This window comes from Vanessa cardui, chromosome 17 (assembly GCF_905220365.1).
Source record: "Vanessa cardui chromosome 17, ilVanCard2.1, whole genome shotgun sequence".
Classification (NCBI taxonomy): domain Eukaryota; kingdom Metazoa; phylum Arthropoda; class Insecta; order Lepidoptera; family Nymphalidae; genus Vanessa; species Vanessa cardui.
This window is the reverse complement of record NC_061139.1, coordinates 1,808,397-1,834,986: the sequence shown is the minus strand read 5'-3', so window position 1 is coordinate 1,834,986 and position 26,590 is coordinate 1,808,397.

The following is a 26,590-nucleotide window of genomic DNA, read 5'->3' as shown; positions in this document are numbered from 1 at the left end:
ATTTTAATTCGGGACAATGTTCAATTTAGTAATAATAATGAAATATAAAAAAAATAGTCCTTAAGTATAAACGTATTATGACCTTTACTCAGTCGGTGTGTAACTGTAGCTAGTACACGTTAAATATTCCAAGGAACCCCGGAATACCGTTTAAATAACAATTAAACCGGAGGAAACGTCTTCGCCCCACATATTGTATCGTAAATTTATTTTCGTATCGTGAATAAGTCCGTTTCCTAATCGCTCGTTATTCGGTTTGTTTGTTCGCTACCGGGGTGCGATCATTATTTGTTTTATTTGAAATACACTCGATAAAGGCTACTTCAATGTTTCGTATATTACTTTTATATTAATTATTAATCATAATTACATAATATATATAAAACAAAGTTACTTGCTGCTGTCTGTCCCTATGTAGACTTAGAACTTTAAAATTACGCAACGGATTTTGATGCGGCTATGCGATATATATATATATATATATATATATACGGTTTAACATATTATTGAAAGTTATTTTTGTTATTATTTAAATTCACACGGCATTTTAATATTTTTAACAATTTTGTTTGACATTGTCATTTAATTATTTCATACTGTTATTTAATCTTTACATAGTATAAAACAAAGTGGACTTTTTCTGACCCTATGTCCCTTTTTACGCTTAAATCTTTAAAACTACACAACGGATTTTGATGCGGTTCTTTTTAATAGATAGAGTGTTTCGAGAGGAAGATTTTTGTATACAATACATGGACAATATAATAAAGAAACACAAAGAAAACATAATTTTAGAAGTTTCCAATGTGATGTCAAACATAAACAAATTCTGCAGTATATTTAGTATCAGTGTTGCTCCCGTGGAAGTCGGGGCGGATCCCTAGTTAATTAATAATTTCCTCAAATGGTCCAGTCGTTAGATTGCATGCATTTTAACCGATGACTGCGGTTTTCAAAACGGGGTACACTGTTTTTTCATTTGCTTAATTTGACATAACCATAAACTCATACATGCCTGTTTGTGCCTAATATTAATAAAATTCTGTTACATGTATCTAGCAACCCGCAGGCGAAAGGAAGCCTGACTTCAGAAATTTTCACGCTGTTTTTATTAATAACATAAATTGTTATTATCATTAATTACATTCTAATAACACAACTTTTGATCAATATACCGGTTTTATAACAACTGGAAAATATGAACTTAGAAACGGCTTGGCAAAATTACATTATCCATGTTTCGAACATTCTTATAACCAAATTTTTTTTTATGGTATAGGTTGGCGGACGAGCATACGAGCCACCTGATGGTAAGTGTTCACCATCACCCATAGACAATGACGCTGTAAGAAATATTAACTACTCCTTACATCGTCAATGTGCCATCAACCTTGGGAACTAAGATGTTATGTCCCTTGTGCCCGTAGTTACACTGGCTCACTCACCCTTCAGACCGGAACACAACAATACTGAGTACTGTTATTTGGCGGTAGAATAATTGATGAGTGGGTGGTACCTACCCAGACGGGATTGCACAAAGCCCTACCACCAAGTAGAACTTTTCAAGGTTTTTGAAAATTAGTTTAGAGATAAGGCGGTCTGAAACGCACAATTCACCTTAGCACTCTCGGTTAGCTAATACTATGTGTGGGATGCTAAGTTTATCTTTCATATCCTAAGCATTCAACCAGGCAAAGAGCTAGGTATGCTTGTTAGTGGTGGAGTAAGAGATTGTTCGCCCGCCGCCCCCAATTAAATTAATATTTTATTATTTATGTTACTTAAAAATAAGAAACTATAATATAATATCAAATACGAATTAGAGGAATGCTGTACATTTGAATAAAGGCTTAAGTTATTCACTAAGCAAATCCTGTTAGGGAACATGAAAGCGTACATATAAGAAGATTATTCAGCGTAGTTTACATTAGTAGTTGTATCTTGATATTTTAATTGTACTAAAACATTTCGCTCTTTAAACAACGTTTGGGCTGATTTTGGTGTAATAATAAGACTCTACTTTGATTGCGAAACGTTTTTACAACGAAAAGGAAGTATGTGCAAGTTGCTCTTATTAGCGTCGTGATTTGTTATTGAAGTTGCCAACTATAAATAAACTTTACAAATGAAGCAATTAATGTATGAGTAGGTTAAGGAATATCAACTTTACATAAAATAAAATATTTTATTACATATTATGGAAAAAATATTTCTTTTTTTATTAGATATTATTTAATGTTGTTTTTCATGTTTAAAAAAATAAAAAAACAAAATATAGTTTTATCAAGTAAGCTTTTACCAGCACTTTTGAATCGTCATTTAACAACTATATTAAGTGAAGCTACCACGTATTGTGATAATTGGTGTTTTTTATATTATGCGGATTGTATAGTATATTCCTATACAAAAGGAATAAAAATTAACAGACCATAGATCAACAATTTACGTGTAGTTCTGCTATATTGTACACTACTAATAGTTCTAATAGTTCTTGATTTATTTATTTAATTTATTTAATACCTATATTTATTTTACAACGCTATTCCACTTACGAACTTATACTATCTTTTATTTTATTATCAAATTTTGATAAATGTTGTGTTGACGTTCAACATTCCATTTATTCGCAAATCCGTAATGAATATCACAGATTACTATTCCAGCTCTAGGCCAATGATATCTCGTCAATTCGGTGCCAAATGTAGTTTATTTGGCTTTTGTCCGCTTGTAGTTGGTATAGACTATAGCTTAGTAGAATTTAAAAATTATAATTTACAGATGTACGTATAATGAGTATGTCCGTAATTGTGATGTATGTGCGCTTGGTACAAGAACCTATTTACTCGTATCTCGTCAGAGATCATTAAATAGATTTAACAAAAAGTAAACGCTTTGTAAGTTTTGCTTAGTAAATATAATTTATCCGAAGTATGACTAATTACAAAAAACACAATTTAATTTATTTTCTATCTGTACTGATATTAAAAATGGGAACGTAACTCTGTGTCTCTGCCAAAACATTTAAACAAAAGTAAAGTAAAGTAACAGCCTGTAAATTTCCCATTACTGAGATAAGGCCTCCTCTTCCATTAAGGAGAGGATGGAATGCACATGTGGAAGAATTTCGATGAAATGAAATTTAAACAAAGCACTGCCACAAATCAAACCACTTGAAGCAAGCTTGAACTCCAAGGAAGGAGAAGGCTACTCTTTACATATATCAAACACGCAACCACAATTTCACCCAGACACGAGCGAAGCTACAGGCGACAACCAGTACCCGTATAAAGAAATATTACATTCAAAATCGTATGCAATTATACAACAACTCAAAAAATTAAATTTAGAATTCTTATTGTTTTATTATACCATCAATTAAAAATGTATACCGATACACTCACAAGACTTACATCTAAACGTAAATTAAAATTCCACACATACCTTTCAATTGATCAAACAATAAACGTGTCAACGAGACAAAAAACACTAGTTATGAACTTAAATACAATACCTGCCCTTATTTCTCCAAGCATCGTGACACACTTGCCGATTGCTCATTTAGCATCTAGTTCAACGTACAGGCTTAATGCAACCCTGTTACAAATGTTTTGGGAGTTGGCACGAGCTGCAATGAGATTACGAGTGTGGAGTGCTTTGTGCATTTAGCTCATGCAAATTTTACACGTTTTAGTGCGAAATGATAATGGTTTATATCGTCTGTGAATTATGGTTGTTATGTTGTTTTTTAATTGATTTTATAATTAAGTTATTCAGTAGACATGTAAGACGACTTCCGTGGTCGAGTGGTGTGTACACTGGTTTTCATGGGTACGCCATTCCGAGGTCCCGGGTTCCCGGCCGAGTCGATGTAGAAAATGTTCATTAGTTTTCTACATTGTCCTTGGTCGTTGTGGTTGTGGTACCATCGTTTCTTCTGATTTTCCATAACTCAAGTGCTTCAGCTACTTACATTGGGATCAGAGTAATGTATGATGTTGTCCAATATTTTGTCATATGTGCATTTTCGAAACGTCATGTTACACTGTTGAATTAATTATAAATTATAATGTCTATTTAGCATAGCAAGATTCTTACTATAGTTACATGAATATAACTAATACTTACACTTTACAATTACTTACTCGTTCTCGCTTATTAGTGAAATAATGACTTAGAATTTACAACGACAAAGGAATCCTCGTAAACATTACTAATGGAAAGTCGTGCAATACGTTTTATAGGTCTAGCCGTAGATTGATGGGGTCCTCGCCCTGAAACCGAAGGACAATTTACCAATACATCTTAAGCCTCCAATAGGTTTGCATAACGTCCAATGTGCCCAAACGCACTGCCATAAATTTATGTATCGTCAATATTAGCGAATTACAGGCTTTACGATCGAGTTTGCCTTTTGTCTGAACTGGCTTTAGATGTCGTGATGTTGTGTAATCTAAGTGGATTATATGAACACACATTCATAAAGATCTTATATAGATATAATTTGATACAATTGTTATATGTACTTCTAATCTTGTAACTTAATTTTTACTACACGTACATAATTGGGGAAACAGAATAATAACTCCTTGGAATTTCTTGATGCGTTCTTCCTGCTAATAATTAGATAGAATTCTATCTAATTACTTATTTTATTTATATATTTATATAATCTTCTATCTAATTACTTATTTTGTCAAAAGTGCTTGTAAGAGCGTATAGTAATGACAATTGTTTTTATGTTAGTTTTCTTTGAAACTAGCTTCTCAACTCTACTTTGAATTTTAGGTTTTTAAGCAAGCTGCCTCATAGTCAGCCTGAATAAATCTCAATCTACGCTTTTTAATTTCTCTAGTATCCTATTGAAGATGTCAACATATCCGAATGTACTGAACTCAATATTATAAAGTTATATTACAATGGTATTTTTTTAATTAGCAATAAAATTGTAATTTATTTTATATGTTGTTAGTACTAAGAAATTTAATTAAAATGAATTATTTTACCATTAATCTTTAAATATGTAATTTTTCTATATGTTTGTAAATTAACTCGTCTTAAACTCGTTTGGTTTCTGGTGGCGCTTTGATCTGAAACATAATAAAATACTTATTGCGTCCAGACAAAGTCGGGATAGATAGCTAGTATGTTAATTTTGTAAAAGATATGGTTCTTCTTTATGTATTTTTGTTTCGTTTCATAAAAATAATAAATTGAATGTCTGTTTTCAAAGAATTTCTGATATATTTTTTCCTCCAATTAAGCGTAAAGCTTTTGTTACGAGTGGTTTCGACAATAGCCTAGGGGTAAGGATCGTATCCGCGACTCACATCGCTTGGTGGACCGAATATGCTATTAGAATAATGTATTTGGTGAATAATAAACGGCAAGTATAGGACGAAGACAGTTCGTAATTTTACTGTATTTTTTTTACTAAGATATGGTTTCAAATTTTTTTTTCACGATTTTTAGAATTCGTAAAATTGTGAATTCATAATCATATTAAAACATAATATTCTTTAGTCAATAAGGTTTACTAAACACTCTTGAGTAGTCATGTAATGAGTTGTGTTGAATGAAATGAATAGCTTCAAAAATTAAAATCAAAATTAAAATATACTTTATTCAAGACAGCTTTGACAAGCATTATTGCATCGTTTGTTTACAAATATATTAAGTGAAGCTAATACCATATCCGAAAGTAGAATTTCTCACAATTTTTTCCTACAAATTTAATTAGAGTATGTTGATAAAGCAAAATATAATAGTCATATGTAAAACCCCATTCCTAAAAATATGATCTTGTGTTGAATATGTCTTATTTATTGAAAAAAATATCAGATTCTCAGCAACAATTTATAGAATGTTTATTTTTGAAGCTAAAAAGCCCTAAGGGGTCTGATCGAAACTGCGCTATCCATATCATCCCACTATAAAGTTTGCAACATTTTAATGAAAATTGTAAAAATAAATCAAATATCAAATCAAAAAAGGATAATTAGGACGTTTTTATTTTCGTATTATGTGTTAACGTCCCGCTGTATTAATTCGTCCTATACCGAGAAATTAATGAATCGATATTTTCTGGCCGATCGCCAGTAATAACGGCCACATCGGTAATGAGAAAAATTTCAGCGACAACCCGATCTGATGTTGAAATAAAACTTTTTCGATGCAATTTAATCGTGACATACTTTATTGGAAACTTCGCTTTTAAAATCACGATTTTTAAGTAAAGTTTTACGGTATTTTTTTTTAATGAGAACGGAAATTTATCAATATAGATTGATAGATTGACGTTGATTTATTTTACAAATTATTTAATTAAACATAAAAAACAAACAAAACTGTTTGTACAGAACGGCCATTTCTGTAATGAAAAATTTGACAACTATTATGGCTATGCATTTGATGTCCATTCGTTACAAAATTTATTAAATATAAACCCACGAACATCCCATTGTTGGGCAAAGGCTTCTATTAAATAGATATATTTGGGTATTATTCCACAACAGTGAATGGTCGGAGTCTTTTATAGAATTTCAAACACACTCGACGCTTACAAAATTGGGTACGTTTATTGTAATCAACTTTGCTGCTTAAAACTCATTGGGACTTGCCCGGATTTCCGAACGCAACCTTATTAGACTTAAGTCTTTTATTTAAAATCTTGTAATCCGTCCTAAAATTAAGCTGTTACTTGAAGATAATAAGAGGGAGGTTTTAATTTGTTCGCTTTTTATTTTCCAAAAATTAAGTTGTTCCCATGCTGACCATTCAGACTCGATGACGAGAATCAGCGCAGGAGTTGTTCTAGTTTATCTATGTGTGCGTACACATAAGCTGATAGTTTTGTCTCTTTCATACTGGAATAGTATAGAAGCCGTAATTTAGGGCGACATTTCAAACGTGGAATAAATGGTTTTATGTGTTCTCGCTCTTGGCACTTATGTTCACTACCAACTTCTTCTGTTGAAAATTTCTACACATTTTTTTTATTCAATTCTATGTTAAACTGGCTGGAACCAGTAGACTGATTCTAATGAAATTAGTTCAGGAATTCAATGATATTGGGACATAACATGTGTGTTTGTTTTTTAAGTATTTTTTTCAGAATGAAATAGCAAACGAAATACATGTCAATTTCCGTGGACGTTACTATCACGTCAGAAACGCTACTGAATTGACGTTAAATTAATTCTCTTCAAAAAATATTTGCTATTATTTGACATAACCAAGCGGCTTAATATCTACAATATAAAAGAAAATTATCTTCATAAAAGTCATTTAGATAACTAATAAACTTTTAAAGCAATAAACACTTCGGAGTTTAGACAAAAACAACAATTCCACAATCAATATCGTATTGTATAAAAACCAGTTGAATGTGGGTCATTACCACATGTGTTAGCAGCAGATGGCATGAGGGTGTTAGTTTTTGTGCCAACTAAATAAACATAGCTAATTCCGACCGAATATTTAGTCATTTGTTTATTTAGGAATTTGTCATTTCCACAAATGATATAAGGTTAATAGTATATTAGAATGGGGTAAGTTGAATATATCCAAGATTTTGTCGCAAGACGGCTGGCAGGGGCTGAATGTGAAAGATCACAGTGGCGTGCATTTGGAGAGGTCTATGTCCAGTAATGGACGAACATGGGCTGTTGATGATCCAAGTTTTTGGAACGATGTTCTTTTATGCGGCTTACAGTTGATTGAACTGGAAGAAATTATCTCATAAGATTAAAATGCTCTGCCTTCACTATTTATTTCTTCCTTTTTATTTCTCTTTCCCTCGTTGTGGTTTTTAAAATATTATTTGAACTTCTTGTATAAATGTGTTTTGACAAATTCATATTATCCAGTTTGATGCATAGATTAATAATCGCTGCAGTATATCAACTTCATGATTATAATGACAATTGGTGAAAGACCAGCGCTTGCCAAGTTTTGTCATTCAGTCATTACCATCATTACATAGCTTAAAACAAAGTTGCTTACCGCTGTTTGTCCCTATGAATGGTTAGATATTTAAAAATATACAACTGATTTTGATGCGGTTTTTTTTAAATAGATATCTGTTTGTCTCCTCAACGGGGCGGGGCGGGTCGCTTGTAGCATATAAAAATAAGTAACACTAACATATATTTATCAAAGGGCAAACTGTTTATTATGTAAGAAATAAAATATAACAATGTTTAAAAATATATCATATATAAGTTCAATAGCTAAGTTATATAAAAGACAATTTGTAATATAGCCTAAATAAAGTATTAATAAATTTTAAAAAAACATAAAAAACGTGATAGCTCAAAAATGGTTCACTTTTGGATTATGCATATGGGGGTTAAAATTATTGCAAATAGTCACCCCTATCACCTCCTAACGGATATACGTCGAATTACCAATAACCCTGTATATACACTACAAAGTTATTAAATTTCTTTCGTCCATATCGATAAAAGAAATTGAATAACTTTGCCGCGAAAAACGACGTCACGCCCAAACAAGACAGATTATAAAATTCTTGACACAGATTATATCTTTAACAGATAATAAACACATCATATTTAATCTATGTTAAAAAACTGGTGTTTTCTCTTCATTGAGATGTGATAGAGATCTAGACTGGGAATGTTGTATAGGCTGTCTAGGGCTTAGGAAATAAGCACATCTCAGGCAAGTTTCTCTTACGGCGCCAGCTTGGGAAACCTGTGCCATACAAACCATTGAAAAAAGCAAACCGGCTGATATTTCTATGTTATCTACGAATGAACTTGACATTACTGACGGCCGGGAATACATTTGAATAATGTGTTGTTGCCTTAATAAGGATTAAGTTACCATTTTGTTTTTATTACAAGGATTAGTCAAAATAAGCTTAGGAACCGATATTCTGTTGGTAATTCATTATTGTTTTTTGTTTTAAACGTAGAATAAAGGTGTATTCTATTTAAAGTTTGTTCTCAAGATGTTTTTCGATATTTAACTTTGCTACTGAATGATACGAAGTGTTTATGATATCAGAAAAACTGTAATATAATGATTCATTAACAATAACTGAAGGCATATCACGTGGTCTTGAAGTTATGCAATGTTGTGTACGTTAGTTTTTGCTTCTGGCGCTTTTATTTAATGTCATGTGTTAGTTTGGATTCATTGTTGCTACTGAATCTTAAAACAGTTTTGTATACACCTTATTTCGTATGTATATACATATATACGAAAGTGTTCTGTCCTTCGCCTATCAGCTCTAATACTAGTTGTGCTTTCATGTGCGTTTGAATTTAACAAAAAAATATTTTGTTATAGCTTGTTACTCCTTGTTTCATCAGCTATCTAGCAGTGACAGTCCCGTCAAAATTGATCCAACCGTTACATAGATTAGTCGGAACAAACAGACAGAAAGATAAAAATTAAAAAATATTATTTTGGTAAATACCGTGTATACATACACACATTTATTGAAAAGCGGTCATTTTAATAATACAAACCGACCCTCAAATTTTATTTTATGTTTAGATTATTTTGTGTTATTTGCTCTCACTGTTTTAATTTAAACAATTTTGGTATTGTGTTATTCTCAAACGTAGTTAATTTATTTTATTGTGTCTTTTATATAAACTTCAAAAATGAAAGCAACTTTATTCCAACAGGGTCCCAAGACAGTTCTCTTGTTTTTGGAAGTTCTTGCTCTTTTCACAGTGGATTGAAATGGCAGAAATCGTCTCGTAAGGAAAAGTGTTACGACCCCTCCAGGCGACCTCCCTCTCTTTATATTTCTCCCTGTGAAGAAAGAAAAACCTTATACATGATGTTTGTTATTGTTTTCGTTTGTACAGATTTTTTGAGAGATTATTTTATTCAATTTTTATTTTGCTTTTATAAAAAGTCGTCAATGAATAAATATTTTGTTATTGTAAAAATATTTCTAGAACTTAAAAAAAATTACATATAGTAATCCTATTTTAGGGAATCAGTCTACAATCTAATTTTATAGCTCAAGGGAAAATAAAATGTCGTAGTCACATTGTGTATTAAACTTTTCTTCTTAAATTAATTTTATGCATTTTTTTTTTAGAAATTATATGTATCACTTATTTATTCCAGAGCACACTGGAAAGCTTTGGTTACGTGTATTATAAAATTTTGGTATCACGCACTCACCTTAAGTGAGTAAACTTAAAGAAAAATCGTATCATGGATCACATTTTTGCTTCAAATGCTCAAACGCACTTTTATCCTTACTTTTTACGCACTAAGCTAAAAATGTAAGTCAGTATAACGATACTGGCAGTCGAAAAAATGTACTTCAATTCTGGTGTACGTGTTTTAAAAAGGATTTTTCAAAAGGTTTGGTTTATTACGTTACGAATACTATTTTAATCTTAAAGGTTTTTATGTATATTTTTGACACAACAAAAACCTTGAAGCAAATACTCGTTAATTTCCAGGCAGGATATATTACATATCCTGCCTGGAAATTAACGAGTTATATATTATGTATAAGTATTTCTGTATGTTGAAAAAGAGTAACCACTGAGTTTCTTGCTGGTTTTTATCGGTAGAATCCACATTTCGAACGGGTGAAACTCAAACTTAAACCTTGCTGCTGTCTGGTAACAAAAATATGCTGTCCAAAAAATACAAATTAGAGACAGATAAAACAAAGGCTCGTGCAACATGTCTATGGAGATATAAATATAACAATTAAAATAAACCCGTATGAACCAGAATCTGAATGTTTCCTGGAACCCCTCACTTTTAAAGCATTCGCTAATAAAGTAAAACGTCTGTCAGTCACGACATAGCATAAACCTACTCGGGATTCACCCCAGTCGTATGTATGATACGGACGAACTGCTTTAATTACAACATTAATGAGACACGTGACCCAAATAATGAATTATGTAGGAAATTATATTCCTGGCGTTCATTAGTTTTAATAGAATAAATTGGACATTTTTTTAGGCTTGGACTAACAAAATTACAGATATACAGAGAGTTACAGATACGGCAATTAAAACTAGAAAAATGTTGTTTTTTTTTCAATGCACAGGAAGACATTGTTTGGAGCCAATAAAGTTACTATATTTGGAGGAACTATGTATGTAGTATGTATTGAAAAGCTAAATATACTTTATTGATGTATCGTTATAGAATGACCAAGCTCTATAAAATAATTATAAATTGTAGCCTATGTGTTATGATGACGTATAACCTATATTACTGTCTAATTTCATCCAAATCCGTTGAGTAGTCTTTTTATGAAAGAGTAACAAACAAACATACATCCATCCTCACAAATTTTCGCATTTATTAATTAGTAGGATTGGTAATTACAGTTGAAATTTTTCAAGATTACATTAAAGGTAAATAGTGATATTCTACATGAAAATGTAATAAGATCAAAAGGCTTAGACGTTGACAAGTTTAATTAATGCAGCGTATTCTTTTTGCTTCTATGCAACCATTCGTATGGGTACGGTATCCATAATGAGCACTTTTTTGAGCAACTTACTCTACACTACTTTAGCGCCAAGTTGGACAGCACTCTTTGTAGAGCTTGCAATAACATGCACAACTCTGTTAGGAGAGACGATTATTTGGGATTTAGGTTTTTGGATAGTTGTTAGTAACATTTTTGTATATGGTATGTTTTATATAATGACACTAACCTAACAAAACATAAAATATCATGCCTGAAATAAAGATATGTTATTATTATCTGCGAATCGAATTAATATAATAGCAAATGTAATTAATGTCTGAACAACGTTGGTAAATATGACTGTATATTAAAAGTGTACGAATACGGCTTTATTCCTTAAAACTGTATTGATTGTTCTTGTGACAGAAGTATAATTATGAGGGGTTAAAGACTGCATTGGTCTTAAAATAGTTATATAGTTTTAAGTTATTCTATGAATGTACCTATCGGCAATTGGGCCCTTTTTTGAGGAGACCACGCTGTTCCAATGCGGGTAACTAAAAAGTAATAATAGGTACACATTAAGGTATTTCGTGCGACACATGGAGGATTCTTCAATGAGTTACCCTTGAACAAGATTTCGGGATATTTACCATGTTTTTTATTTTTTTTTCACGAGACTCGTGAACAAGATATTCGTAGATTAATGTCAAAATATCGATCTCTACCGAACAAAATTATTAATAAAAATAACCATGTTAATTTAAAATCATATAAACATTAATTGTTAATACAAGTTTAGTACCTGAACACTGCAACTGTCACCTTCGTTTAAGATTTAGGATTTTTAACTCAGTAGGTTAGTAGGGCTCAGTAGGGCCAATCGGCGATGTCAGCACTTGAAGCCGGCATCCTCAATACAGTCGGTTGTTTTCAGACAGCCAGCCTGATATGAGAATGGACTAAGGTCATCGTACTTTGATCTTTATGTGACGTCATAAATTTTTAAGACCGAAAGGATCACAGCTTGGCCACGTTTTCCTAATAAAATGTTTTATGGAACAGTTTCTGACACATATGGATCCTAGTCATCAAAATCAAAATATCATTTATACAAGTAGGCTTTTACAGCCACTTTTGAAATGTTATTTTACAGTACATAAAACTTCCGTTTCGGAATGTAGATCCTACCGAGAACAACCGGGGAGAAACGCAATGGTTACTATTTTCTAACGTTTTAATTATGGTGGTTTATATTTCTTACAGCGTTAATGTCTATGGACAGTGGTGACCACTTACCATCAGGTGGCCATACGTTCGTAAGCGAACCTATAGCATAAAAAATAAATAAAATATATCCTGCCTATAAGTCAACAAGTTTTTTCATTGTTGAAGTCGTAGATGTGCAGAAAAATAACCAGGATTTTTGATTGCAATTTATTGACAAATAATTAATTTTAGAGGTCGGAAAAATACTGGCCGTCTATAAAGAAGTGCTACGACTGTATAAGAAAAATGAAAAACGTAAACCGAATTTAATTGCTATCGGCAAACTTCAATTGTAAATTAACCGATGTATACTAATTGGTAATAAAATTATCATTTAAATAAAATTTAGTTTTGTTTTAAGAAGAGAATTTTGCAGTTTACAATTAAATGAAAAAGAAAGCTATCATTTGTTTCGAAATTTTCTTTTAAATGAGCGAGCATCTCCGCGAGCGTACCACTAATAATAATAACATACATAACATTAATTTCAAACGGTATCACACCCTCATAATAACAGAATAACTTCCAACAACCCTCCACTCGAACATATGGTAGCTAAGTCTAGCACTAAGTAATTACTCGTTTGTTTTCAAGTACATTTAAATATTTAATTAAATGTATTGTAAAAACACATTTGAACCCTGTAGTTTATTGATGCGAATATATAATAATCATAAAATAGTATAAAACAAAGTCGCTTACTGCTGTCTGTACCTGTATACTTAGATCTTTAAAATTACGCAACGGATGTTGATGCGTTTTTTTTATACAGAGTAAATATAACACACAATATATAGACAATACAGTTAATAAACACTGATAATTTTTGAAGTTTCTAAAGTGATGTCGTGAATAAAGAAATTCTATAGAATACTTTGTATCAGTATTGCACCCGTGTGAAGCCGGATCGGGTAACTAGTACAATGTATGTATAACTAATACGTGGTATTTATATTTTGACAGTGATCTAACGTTGAATGTACAATGAGTGTAGTGTATCAATAATTCCAGTAGCGTGTAACCACACGAGCCGCTGTTGCACAGCGCCAAGAGGGTATAACGTCAAATGAATCATAGCACTCGCCGTACTGGTTTATTCTACTTTGCTCACATATTAAATAAGGATTTCGATATAATATTTTTATAATACTGTATTAACTAGTGTTGTTGTATTAACTATTCTACAAACTTTGAAATATATGACAGGTTTTGTTATGATTTTGATTTAATTTAATTGTTAACTGTAATCGTCTGTACGAACGTTTTATATTTGTTTTTTTTTTATTCTCCCATAGGACTGATCTCTACCCGGCTTGTAACTTTCTTCCGTTTTCAAAATTAATTCCTTTTTAATCGTTACAATTTAGTAAATCGCAATTCAGAATCCTCGGTTGAAGCTCTTCAAAATAAGACCATGACCGATCTTCTAAGTGCATCTGTTATCCTATTATATAAGGGACAAAAAGCTGCTTACGCTTTTAACATATAAGATAGTTGAGTTGTTCAAGTGAGTTGTTTCATTGTTTCAGTTTCTTTTAACCTACACTCCTGCACAGAAAGGTCGTGATCAGTCCCGACCCTGACTGTTTCCGGTCTATGAAAGTGCAGCTGTGCATTGTTTGTGTAAAATAATAACTCCTGTTCGTTTTCCATTAAGTATCGACTGTAATCGTTCAGAAAGATATTTCTATTGTCTGTTTTTTTTTAACAGCTAGGCGGTCCACCTCTTGGGTCAACATTTGGACATCATCTCTCTAAATAGACATTATTACATAATTTTTAAAAGGGATATCCGGAATTTCAAAATAAATGTAATAAGGTATATATGGCCTTGTATTACTGACGAAGGATTTTCATTCTCAACATTTTTATTTCTGAACATTTTATTTAAGGAAGTCATTATTATTAATAACAAAACCTACAGTATAAAATTGTAACTACCAGATCAAGTGCTAAGCGGAATAAACCAGTTGCAAGATGATATTAATAACATTCTAGAAAGACAGCCAGACTGAAACAAGGCTGCATTGACGGACCAAGCGTCGTATCCATCACGATAATTATTCGTTAATTGAAGATAAATTATTACACGATTGCATCTAAATAGTTATTAGTGATCATCTTGACCTTATAATCTGTATTTCAGAAACAAGCAAGCAATTGGCCTACTTAATGTCAAATAGGCCTCGTCGCCTATTGACGCTGTAAGAAATATTAGCCATTCCTTACAACACATCGTACAACCAACTTCAGGAACTAAGATGATAATATATCCCTTGTGAAAGTTACACTGGCTCACTCACCCTTCAAACCGTAACATAACAATATCATCTATACATATAATAAAATAGAACTGTCTGTGCGTAATATTAAAACAACGCCTTTTTACTAAATACTTATGTATGTATACATATATACTAAAATAATATTATTTTCCATTTTATTTGTTCCGGCTGATCTCTAGAACAGCTGGACCGATTCAGACGGGATTTTTACTGGCAGATAACTGATGTATGTAATAAGAAGTAGCTTGGGCTAACTTATATTTAAAATAATAATAAAGTAACGCTGCAATGTCTAAATACTGTAAATACTTTTATGTAAATTCAAATGCGCATGAAGTTGCGGGCACAGTTAGTTATGCGATAAGTTCTACCTACCCAGACGGGCCCTCAAATAAATTATTAATCGTTGTTCAGATCAATGCGTTAGTTACCTAGGACAATTATCATTCATTATTATTGTATCTTAAACTACGGCTCGAAATGTAGATTTTTCTTTATTATCTATGTTTTAGTGAAATCGCCGCCATGTTTTTTATTAAAACCATGTTCGACCACAGATAATGTAAATTAAAAATTACGAAGGACATCTAGTGATGTACTTATAAATAAAAGATGTAAAATTCAATAAAGAGGAAGTTATTTAAAAGTTACATAGACAATTCAACAATTTAATTATCAATTCAGTCAAAGCTTTATTTACGGAACCTCGTAGAACACGTTGACGGACGTAAGAATTAAATCGACTCTACGGAGACGGATGCTTGAAGTTACAAGTTTTTCTTTACAATACTTTTGTACTACCGCCTCAGCTACGCACGGATGCTTCTTATCAATAAAGAAATAAAGAAGTTACCTTTGCAAGAAACTAATTTGATATTTATTTATTAATCCAAATGCTGAGATGGCCCAGTGGTTAGAACGCGTGCATCTTAACCGATGATTTCGGGTTCAAACCCAGGCAAGCACCACTATATATATGTGCTTAATTTGTGTTTATAATTCATCTCGTGCTCGATCCTGAAAGAAAAAAATCGAGAGGAAACCTGCATGTGTCTAATTTCATCGAAATTCTGCCACACGTGCATTCCACCAATACGCATTGGAACAGCGTGGTGAAAAATGTTTCAAACCCTTTCCTTATAAGAAGAGGAGGCCTTAGCCCAGCAGTGGGAAATTTACGAGCTGTTACTTTACTTTAATTTGAATATGTTAAAGGAACATAACATCTTCGATGCAAAGAATAGTTGATAATTATTATAGTGACATTATCTATGGGTGGTGGTGACCACTCAGGGGGCCTATTTGCGTTCTCATACGTTTATAATGAAAGAACTGTCTTAATCAAAGTTTCAAGAACACTATTAAAATCTTTTGAAGTTCCGTGACATGGTTTCGCTTCGATTCCCTAATCAAAGGAGTATGAAATAAAAGAAATGTCGTCATCAAAATTCTCTTAACCCATTTACTGCCAAAGGACAACTAAAGGACCCTTCTGTGACCCAACGTCGGTTGAATAAACCCGCTTCCGGTTCGAAATACTAATATTTGTTTGTGGTTTTTGATATTGATTTCACATATAAATATTATATTAAAATCAAAATAAACTTTATTCAAGTGGGCTTTCACAATTTGAATCGTCATTTAACAATTAAGTGAAGCTACCACCGGTTCGGAAAGTAGATTCTACCGCGAAGAACCGACAAGAAACTCGGTAAATATATATGTTTATTTATATGTTAAAAAAATCAAACCATACATTACAAATTTTCATTAATTGTCGAATTAAACTTAAAGTTGTCAAATATAATGAATATTTAGAAAATATTTTTTGATATAATTTGATTAGTCTGTTAATATTGTTTTATAATAATGTGTTTATTTTTAACTGAGTTGATAAAATCTTGTTAATTAACGATTGTTGCTAATGACAAATATAATTTTATTATTTTACTCAAACCAATGATTGGGGAAGCCTCGTACGTGTATTTTTGACTCTAACTAACTTTCACCTGCTATTGTAAATTTAGTAATTTTATATGAAAACCATTCATATTGTATAATAACTAAGTAATTAAAATACAGTAAATAAGTAAATAAAACATTATAACATCTAAATTAGATATTTGGCAACGTGTCCCGACGTACAGCGTGAGTTCATACAAAGTTAAACTACATTAAAGATAAATTAAATAAAAAAGGTATATTTTTTGTCACAAAGTTAATTACACATTATATATATTTTTAGAACCAGAAGTAGGACGTAGGCTAACCTCTAAAACAATTATCTTTTATTTACAATAACAATCAACCTACCACAAAAGAAAACCATTTAGATAAAACCCTAGAACACAAATAACCATCAATAATCCATATTACACAGTAATAATTATAATGGCGATCCAAAATGTATCAGCAGCAAAACTCCCGCCCTTTTTTTTTAATTTGTGTGACTTAGGCGTTGATTTTTCTTGTTCATTCCGACAATATATTTAACATTTTCATAATAAGAAATAAATTGATTTTTAGTTTTTTAAGTTATATTATTTTTATATCAAGTTAAATAAGTTTTATTAATCATATTAATATAGTAAATTTTAGGTTATGTTAGGATATGATTTATTTACAGTAAAAAACTTGTATTTACTATATTATAATCAAATTTAAATTGTGACACTACTCAAAAAAGATACAAATAAAAGATAGATACACCAAAGGCAGACAGCATAGCTGTGGAGATAGAAATTATATAAGTATATATCCTTCACCAAACACAAATGAATGCTTGCGTGGATATGAAAACACAATCTCATTATATGAACTTCGTTTTAACATAAAAATATAGAAGTTATATAAACTGTATCATTTCTTGACATGTAGATAGATAGATAGACAAACTTCTTTATTGCACACACGTAAAGTTGACAATAAGTAAAAGAAATTGACAAGAGAAAACATTAGTATGCAAAGGCGGTCTTATCACTATTAGTGATCAGACATAGACAGATCATATTGTAGTTGGAATATTAGACAATATGGCTTTTATCATTTTCTGAATGGAAAACTAAATGTAAAAAAATGTGTTGTCTTAAATTTTATTGGCTTTAAAGAACAATTAATTATGTTAGCCAATTAACAATGGCTATATTGTGTGGAATAGTAAATAATGCTATTGATTAGTTATTTTCATTAAATTGATTTTTGAAGGTAATTAAAAAATGTGATATTTTAAGTCAATGTTACCTAAGGTCATATACAGTTGCAGAGTAAGAAGCATTCCTAAAATACACGCAGTGACCCAATCACACATTGTGAGAAAACAATAACGATTTAAGTTTCAGCAACAATAGAGGAACTTTGAACTTTGAAGTTTGAACTATCTAGCGTAAACCAGCAAGGTATCATACACAATTTATTATAAAGAGTTAGTATTAAATAAATTATAACAATATAGTATACGCCATAGAGTTTAGAGTAGAATGAATGATGAATGAGAATGAACGCAAAAGCTTTTCTATAACTTGTAAATTGATTTGGGGTTATAGTAGCACACATAGATATTTCTACACACACTAGCTTATCGTGACAAAAATGTTTATGTCAAAAAAAATAAAAAGGTTCATTTATAACAAAATATCCCCGATTCAAAAACAATTTTGTCTTTAAACGTTCAAACAAAACGAAAGCGGCGACGTCATAACCAATAACGTTTTCGGGATTTTCGAATACACAAAGACCAAACACATATTGAATTAGGGGTTAAATCGAAACTATTGCGAACGAACAAACAGTTTTCTGACGCAAATAACCCGTAATCCGTTCAAATCCGCTCCGCTGGCTTTATATGGGGCCGTTCAGACCTGCTCCCATTGATTCCGCGTTTATTCGCGTTGACGTTTTTGGGTTTAGGAGGTATGTTACACGATATTTCCGTCTTGTACTTAGCCCATTAACCGTTTATCTGCCGTGTGTTGCATTTCCTTTGTTGTGTATTAATTTGATTTGTTTGCTCGTCAAGATTCTCATCACACATTTTGAATCATGAGCGATGAATTAACAATTTGAATACGGGTGTCCAACAATGGTATAAGTAGAGAGCTTATTTAATCTCAGCAGCTACCAGACAAATATATGGTTTTTTTCTGCTGATATCGAGCATATTAAAGTTTTCCATAATATCGATCTATTAGAGTTGTTCTAAATGAACCAACGAACATAAGCTACAAGACAAGGGATGCAATTGTATTTTTATTTGTCATTTAAATAAGTTTATTTCTTATATATATCAGTAATCAGGAGGGTGTATAAATAGAACATATTAATTTAAGTAATTCAAATATAATATTATTAAAGTTATTGATTTTGGGGTGTTTACTTTGTTCTCGAGACAGTTTCGTGAACAAGGCATTCGTTCGAATGTCTATTCGTAGACAATGTCGAAATATCGAGCTCCACCGAACAAAAATAAAAATCATGGTAAATATCCCGAAATTAATAACTTTAATAATAAAAATAACCATGTCAATTTAAAATTTTACATCAAATATATTTATATCTTATAAAATCTACTATCGAACAACAGAACTAAGTTAGTAATAAAACTAGCAATAAATGGTTTCTGTCAGACCATATCGGCAGAGCTTTTGCTCCTTCAAACGAATCATAAATAAAATATGTTTAAAATTATTTCAAGTCTCTATTTATAAGTCAATTCTAGGAAAATTACTTTTATTTATAGTAATTAGTATCTAACTATTGCCTATGGTGATATGTTTTAAAAACGTTATGGCCTCACAGACATTACTGTGATCGTTTTAACGTTCAATAATGCGTTTTGGCCTCGAATCAACCTCTGACAGCACATCGGGAGTTTATTCTACGACGCCATTGACACTATTTGATTTTTTCAATTAATTAAAAACTTAGGAGAGTTAAATTAATAATTTGTTTTCGCTCGGGTTTTAGGGTAAAAAAAAGCCTATGTCCTTTCTTGGAGCTCAAGTTTGCTTCATACCAAATATCATCAAATTCGGTTCAGCGGTTTCGTCGCGAAAAAGCTACAGACAGACAGACAGAGTTACTTTCACATTTATAATAATTAATAAAGATTTTAAGAAAATTTCGGGTTCTTGATTTTAAGCTTAAGTTAATACGTTTGAATTACACTAAATACTTTTTTTTATGGATAAATTAATTATTCCATTTTCTCATAGTGATAGATATAAATCCACTTATCCCGGGATAGCGGATGAAAGCGGCTGTTGAAGTGGGGAAAGGGTAATCTGACACTAGCCATTCAGATTCAAATGATGCCTTTTATAATCGTTTGAACGTTTCCGATTGCGCTTTACCCTTTCTGTTTTAGGTACGGATAGCAAAACAAGGTTTCCATTGTGGATACCAATTTATTACATATTTTGCAATTTATTTCATTTATTCATTTTGTATTTTTCAGTGCGAATTTTTTTGGGAATTTTTACTTCGCAATCATTGGACTTGGGAACCTTAAGGAGCCTTAACATTGAATTAAAAAAATCTTAAAAATCTGTCAACGCACTTTAAGCCTTCCTGTTGTCGCGAGCGTTGGTGGTAGTTAATTCCCATCAGATGAACCGCCAACAATTCCGTGAAATCCTCATCTTCCCTTAAATTACTAATGATAGATAGTAATAAAATTGGTGATAGTTGTATACACATGATGACCTTTGATGAATGCCTTGTTTACGCGTATACATGATTCTGAGCTGCAAAAATAGCGAATCAGATATTTTTTAGAAAACAAGACCTAGCTCACGTTAAAGAAGGCAATTAACAGTCCTTCAATCCGCTTCCTTGATCATAACCTAAACCTCGATACAGAGAGATTCATTACTACGATCACAATTACGACAGCATTCATCATTACGATAGCTAGAATTAGGATCCATAGGAAGTAGATATATGTATGTGCTTTCTTAAGTGTACATAAAATCGTAAAATACGCCTCTTCGTCAGTTTTATTTGGCTCTTGTCGACGAGCGTATTGGTCACATGATGTAAGTGGTAACCATCACCCATAGACCCTGTAAAACATATTAACTATTCCCTACATCGTCAATGCGCCACCAACCTTGGGAACTAAGATGTTATGTCCAATGTGGTTGTAGTTACACTGACTCACTCACTCTTCAAACCGAAACACAACAATACTGAGTATTGTTGTCTGGCGGTAGAATAACTGATGAGTGGGTGGTAAAATGTGAGACACATGTTTCATTATTTTGTTTTAAATTAAAATATTAGTGAAGTTTTGTCAACGGTCCTTTAATATTTAGCCGCTAGGCACACGCCTATCAAACTATTCGGCATCGAACAATACGTCGACAACTGAATTCGTTAGACACGAACCACTGAACCCACAGATTACTAACCGTGTAACCTGATCTGTTTTGTCATTGACTGCTATTCACTTCTTAATGTTTATATTTCAAATGATATCATAATTAAGTATTTAATTTATTTGTCCATCTGGGTACATTTTAAATTTAAATGAATATTTATCATCATTACATAGTATAAAACCAAGTCGCTTACCGTTGTCTGTCCCTACTTAGATCTTTAAATTTGCACAACGAATTTTATACGGTTTTTTAACAGATAGTTTGATTCAAGAGGAAGGTTTATACGTATAATACATGCACATTTAAGTAGAGAAACACTAATTATTTTGGTTTCTAAAGTGATATCGTAGGACGTAGCGGTTTGTATTGTCTATTGACTGAAAAACTCTGAATTTTGTAAGACGTTCTGTAGTATTAATAGACATTTAATTATTTATCCCTTGCGAAAACGGGGCGGGACGATAGTTTATAATATATTTAGATTTTGCAAGCGATTTGTTACATGTAACTACTATTAACAGAATATAATTATAAATGATAACCTATATGTTATACTAATCATTAAAATCCGTTCATAATTTTTTGTGTGGAATAGTAACAGACATCCATTAATACAAATATCGCCTTTGTTTTGTGTATTAGTTTGGATTTTACAGTTTGTGTGTTTAGGACCTTGTGACGTTATTAATCTCGGATGGCTGGATTATATTAAATTAAATATAGAAAATTTAGTGATAAAATATAATATTTACGTGCAGTAGCAAATATTTATAAGATATATTTCGGGTTTATTTCAGAGTTTTTGTCTAGGTTTTTGTTGCTGGCGTACAGCATACTGCTTTTTGGAATAAACTATGTTTTTAAGACTAGTGTATATTTTACTCTTTTATCTTTTCTTTAGTGCCCGTTGTACCATCACCGAAAATTTTAAATTGCATTAGAAAATATTATCCTTTATATTTATATTTATTACATCATATGCATTTTTTTATGAAGGAGTATAACCATGTGTCAAAAACGACCTACTTTAAATTTATTCCTGTTCCCTCTAAATTCTCCTTTAGAAGAATACCTTACCAATAGACTTTAAATAGACTCAGCACTTACCAAAATAACGCATTTATTATGACGTCAGTTACACAATATCACTCTCCTTATCAAAAGTAACGTTTACAAATGATTGTAATTAATAACGACGTTCAATTTAACAGCCATCTGCGTGAACCCTCGTGGATTCGATTCCCGCCTTAATAAAAAAATCTTTACCAAAAAAATCAACCTAAATTTTCGTTTCACACAAAATGAAAAATGAGATCGAGTAATTTAGCGGACTGATTTCGACGTTGATTGATATGTATCATTTGTATTAAAATAAACAAGAGTTTCCTTGAGTTTATGCAACGAAATCATATATTTATTACATAATTATTTACGGCACACCTATCCCGTCTTGTATCCTGGTATGGGCATGTAATGCGGAGGAACATAGAGGAAGGCCTTGAGCATGGATGTGGATGGATATAGAGGTAGATGACGACCAAGGAAACGATAAATAAATAATGAATAAATATGAGACAACATCACATACATTACTCTGATCCCAATGTAAGTAGCTAAAGCACTTGTGCTATGGAAAATCAGAAGTAACGAAGGTACCACAAACACTCAGACCCAAGACAGCATAGAAAACTTATGGTAATCTACATAGACTCGGCCGGGAATCGAACCCGGGTCCTCGGAGTGGCGTACCCATGAAAACCGGTGTACACACCACTCGACCAGGGAGGTCGTCAAGATGGATGGATTGTGTGAATGACGATATGGTTAGGAAGAATGTTACTTGTGAGATGACCTCTGACAGACAAGTATGGAAGGAGAAAACATGCTGCGCCGACCCCAAATAAAATTGGGATAAGGGCAGGAGGATGACACCTATCCCGTCTTAGGTATCACCCACTTGTATTTATACCGTCAAATACCTATACTTAGTATTGTTGTTATGTTACAGTTTGCAGACCGAGTGAGCCAGTGTTGGACTGTGTTTGTTATATTAAAATAAACGTTTTTACTAAATGCACATGCATCACAATATAGATACCGAAATATTTTGTTTACAATTTTTGTCTGTTTGTCTGTCTGTTTATTTCGACTAATAACTCGAAGAGCTGAACTGATTTTTACGGGACTTTTACCAGTAGATAGCTGATGTTATAGGATGACGATGGAGGAAGGAAAAACTTAGGTTACATTTATTTTAGAATTATGTACAAATATACAGTTTAGTTTAAACGCACGTGAAGTCGCGGGCACCTCTAATTGCATATAAATATAATGATTGATTAATATTTCTTTTAGAGTCTATGATCAATGATTATCACCAACCATCGGGTGGTACATTTATCAGTTATTTATTTTCATAACAAACTAAATAGTTTAAATGTTGTAGTTTAAATCAATTCCAAAAAAGATTCCACAATACAAATTTCCTGTATCATTTGCATCGAAACATTAAAAAAAATAATTTCGTATAACCCATATACACGTACATTCTTTTTCCTTTCTGAATGAAATTAGGTCACGTTTTCAGCAGTAGGTAACCTAGGGCATCCAATCTTTTTAATTCGACTCTGCTTTTAACAATACTTTGCATAAAATATCAGATAGTGACATTTTTCCTCCTTAATTGATATAAACAGTCGCTTCGTGCTCATAACTCACAAAAGATAAATCGGATCCATAATACAATTGTGTTGTGTTTTTTTAATCTTATTTTGGAACTGGCTGTATTAAAAAAAAAATTTCTAATTCCAAGGTGTATTTTGAAGCGAATATTTTGACATAAATTCGAAAATGGAATATCATATTGCATAAAAATTTAGGTTGAATAATAAATAACATAGGATCGTAACTTTTGAGATATCTGTATAGACGAGTTTTACTGTTAGTGGCGCCCCGATGTCGTGAGGTCGTTAAGATACAAGATGGTGAACCTTCAGTCCCACTGGATACCAATCATCATATTACTTTCAATAGATATCTGACATTTTAAGTGTTAGAAATATTAACAAGTGGTTTTTTAGTGTTGCCTGTTATTAAATTAAAATACAAAATAATAATCTTAGCATGACTATTCATTATAAATTTAACATTAAAATGAATTGATTTATATATAAATTAATATAGTTATTAATATAAATAATTATATTTGGAATTCTTTTTTTTATGATATAGGTTGGCGAACGAGCATATGGGCCACCGGATGGTAAGTGGTCACCATCACCTATAGACAATGAAGCTGTAAGAAATATTAACTATTTCTTACATCGTTAATGTGCCACCAACCTTGGGAACTAAGATGTTATACCCCTTGTGCCTGTAGTTACACTGGCTAATTAACCCTTCAAACCGGAACACAACAATACTGAGCACTGTTATTTGGCGGTAGAATAACTGATGAGTGGGTGGTACCTACCCAGACGGGCTTGCACAAAGCCCTACCACCAAGTGAATCAGATTATAATTGCATACGAAATACTAATTACAATAATTAATAATCAAATCAAATCAAAATAAAAAAAACTCTTTATTGTATACTAGTAATCATATAGTTTAGTCATGTTTATCGATCTCTTTCAGGCAACCATAAGATAGAGGAAACAGATATAGAAAAAAGTAGTAAGTACAAAGCAGAATAAAAAGTAATATATAATTTATAAACTTATTAAACATAAAATTATTATTATTATAAATTTCTTGTTTTTACATCACTACCATAAAATTAACTACCAAATTTAAATATTCATTATATAAATCTGTGACAAAACCAAACATTTTAAACTAATATGAGGTGTGAAGTTTATTTCTCAATTGGCGGATGACCGGGCAACTTCATTGTGTCACACAGTTGACGATCATAAAAATCTTTCTCGAACGCACCAAAAAATATAAATTCAAAACCCTTGAAAGATTTAAATAAAAAAAAAATTCTTCTTTTAAACAATTACTTAATGCATTGAACCCAACCGAAGGATAATACCCGGATACTCTAACATAACCCATTAAATCAGTCATCAGCAACAGATAAAATAAACTTACATACACTTAAAACGGCCCTACGTTATCTGTGGACCGTGGTATCATTGTCGCGACACCTCATTCACACGCTCATTACGACAGATTAAAAATATATTAACGCGGGAAAGATATCACGTTTACCTTTTTTTTTAAACAATGGTGTTATTTAAACTGTACATATTATTTATGTTTTGTAAATATTTAACCGTGTAATATTTTGGTGGATAACGAAAGAAAAACTATAGTCTTTTTACATGTTTAGAGATATTATGAGATATTAGTCATTTAAATGAGCCGAGATGGCCCAGTGGTTAGATCGCGTATATATTTACCGATGCAATCATCGGGTTCAAACCCATGCAAGCACCGCTGAATATTCATGTGCTTAATTTGTGTTTATAATTCATCTCCTGCTCGGCGGTAAAGGAAAACTTCGTAAGGAAACCTGCATGTGACAAATTTCAACGAAATTCTGATACTTCTATATCCAATAACCCGCATTGGACCAGCCAGGTAGAACGTGCTCGAAACTTCCTCCCCAATTTTAATACATGGTTTGGCATAGGACCTTATCTATCTATGACGCACCTCAGAAGATTTTTCATTAATAGATTTTTGGAGAAAGGAGAGATCTCGAGAATATTACTTGCTTCGCTTAAGCTGTTAAAAATGGGGCTGCTTTGGTACAATCCGAAAATGATATTTATATGGAATATTATAATACTGTATATATTTACTATATTAATAAGTACTGTATAAGTGATTTTAGAAACGAAACAAGAAATCTGTTCGGTAGCCTTAAGTTTACAGACAGACGAGTCAGGAAACGTCACATATCTTTAATTTAATTGAAATGAAAATCAAAATAAACATTATTCAAGTAGGTTTTCAACCGACTTCCAGAAGGAGGAGGTTATCAATTCGTCTGTATTTTTTTTTTTTTTTATGTTGGTTACCTCATAACTTTTCACTGGGTGGACCGATTTTGATAATTTTTTTTTTGTTTGAAAGGTAGTGCTTCCCGTGGGGTCCCATTTTTTTTTATTTTTTTTTCCGATGATGGTATCTATGTGAAAACGACATAAGTCTTAAATTTGCATTACGTATATGCGCGACAAATAGGTGAATAATTGAAAATCACGTTAACCAATTTT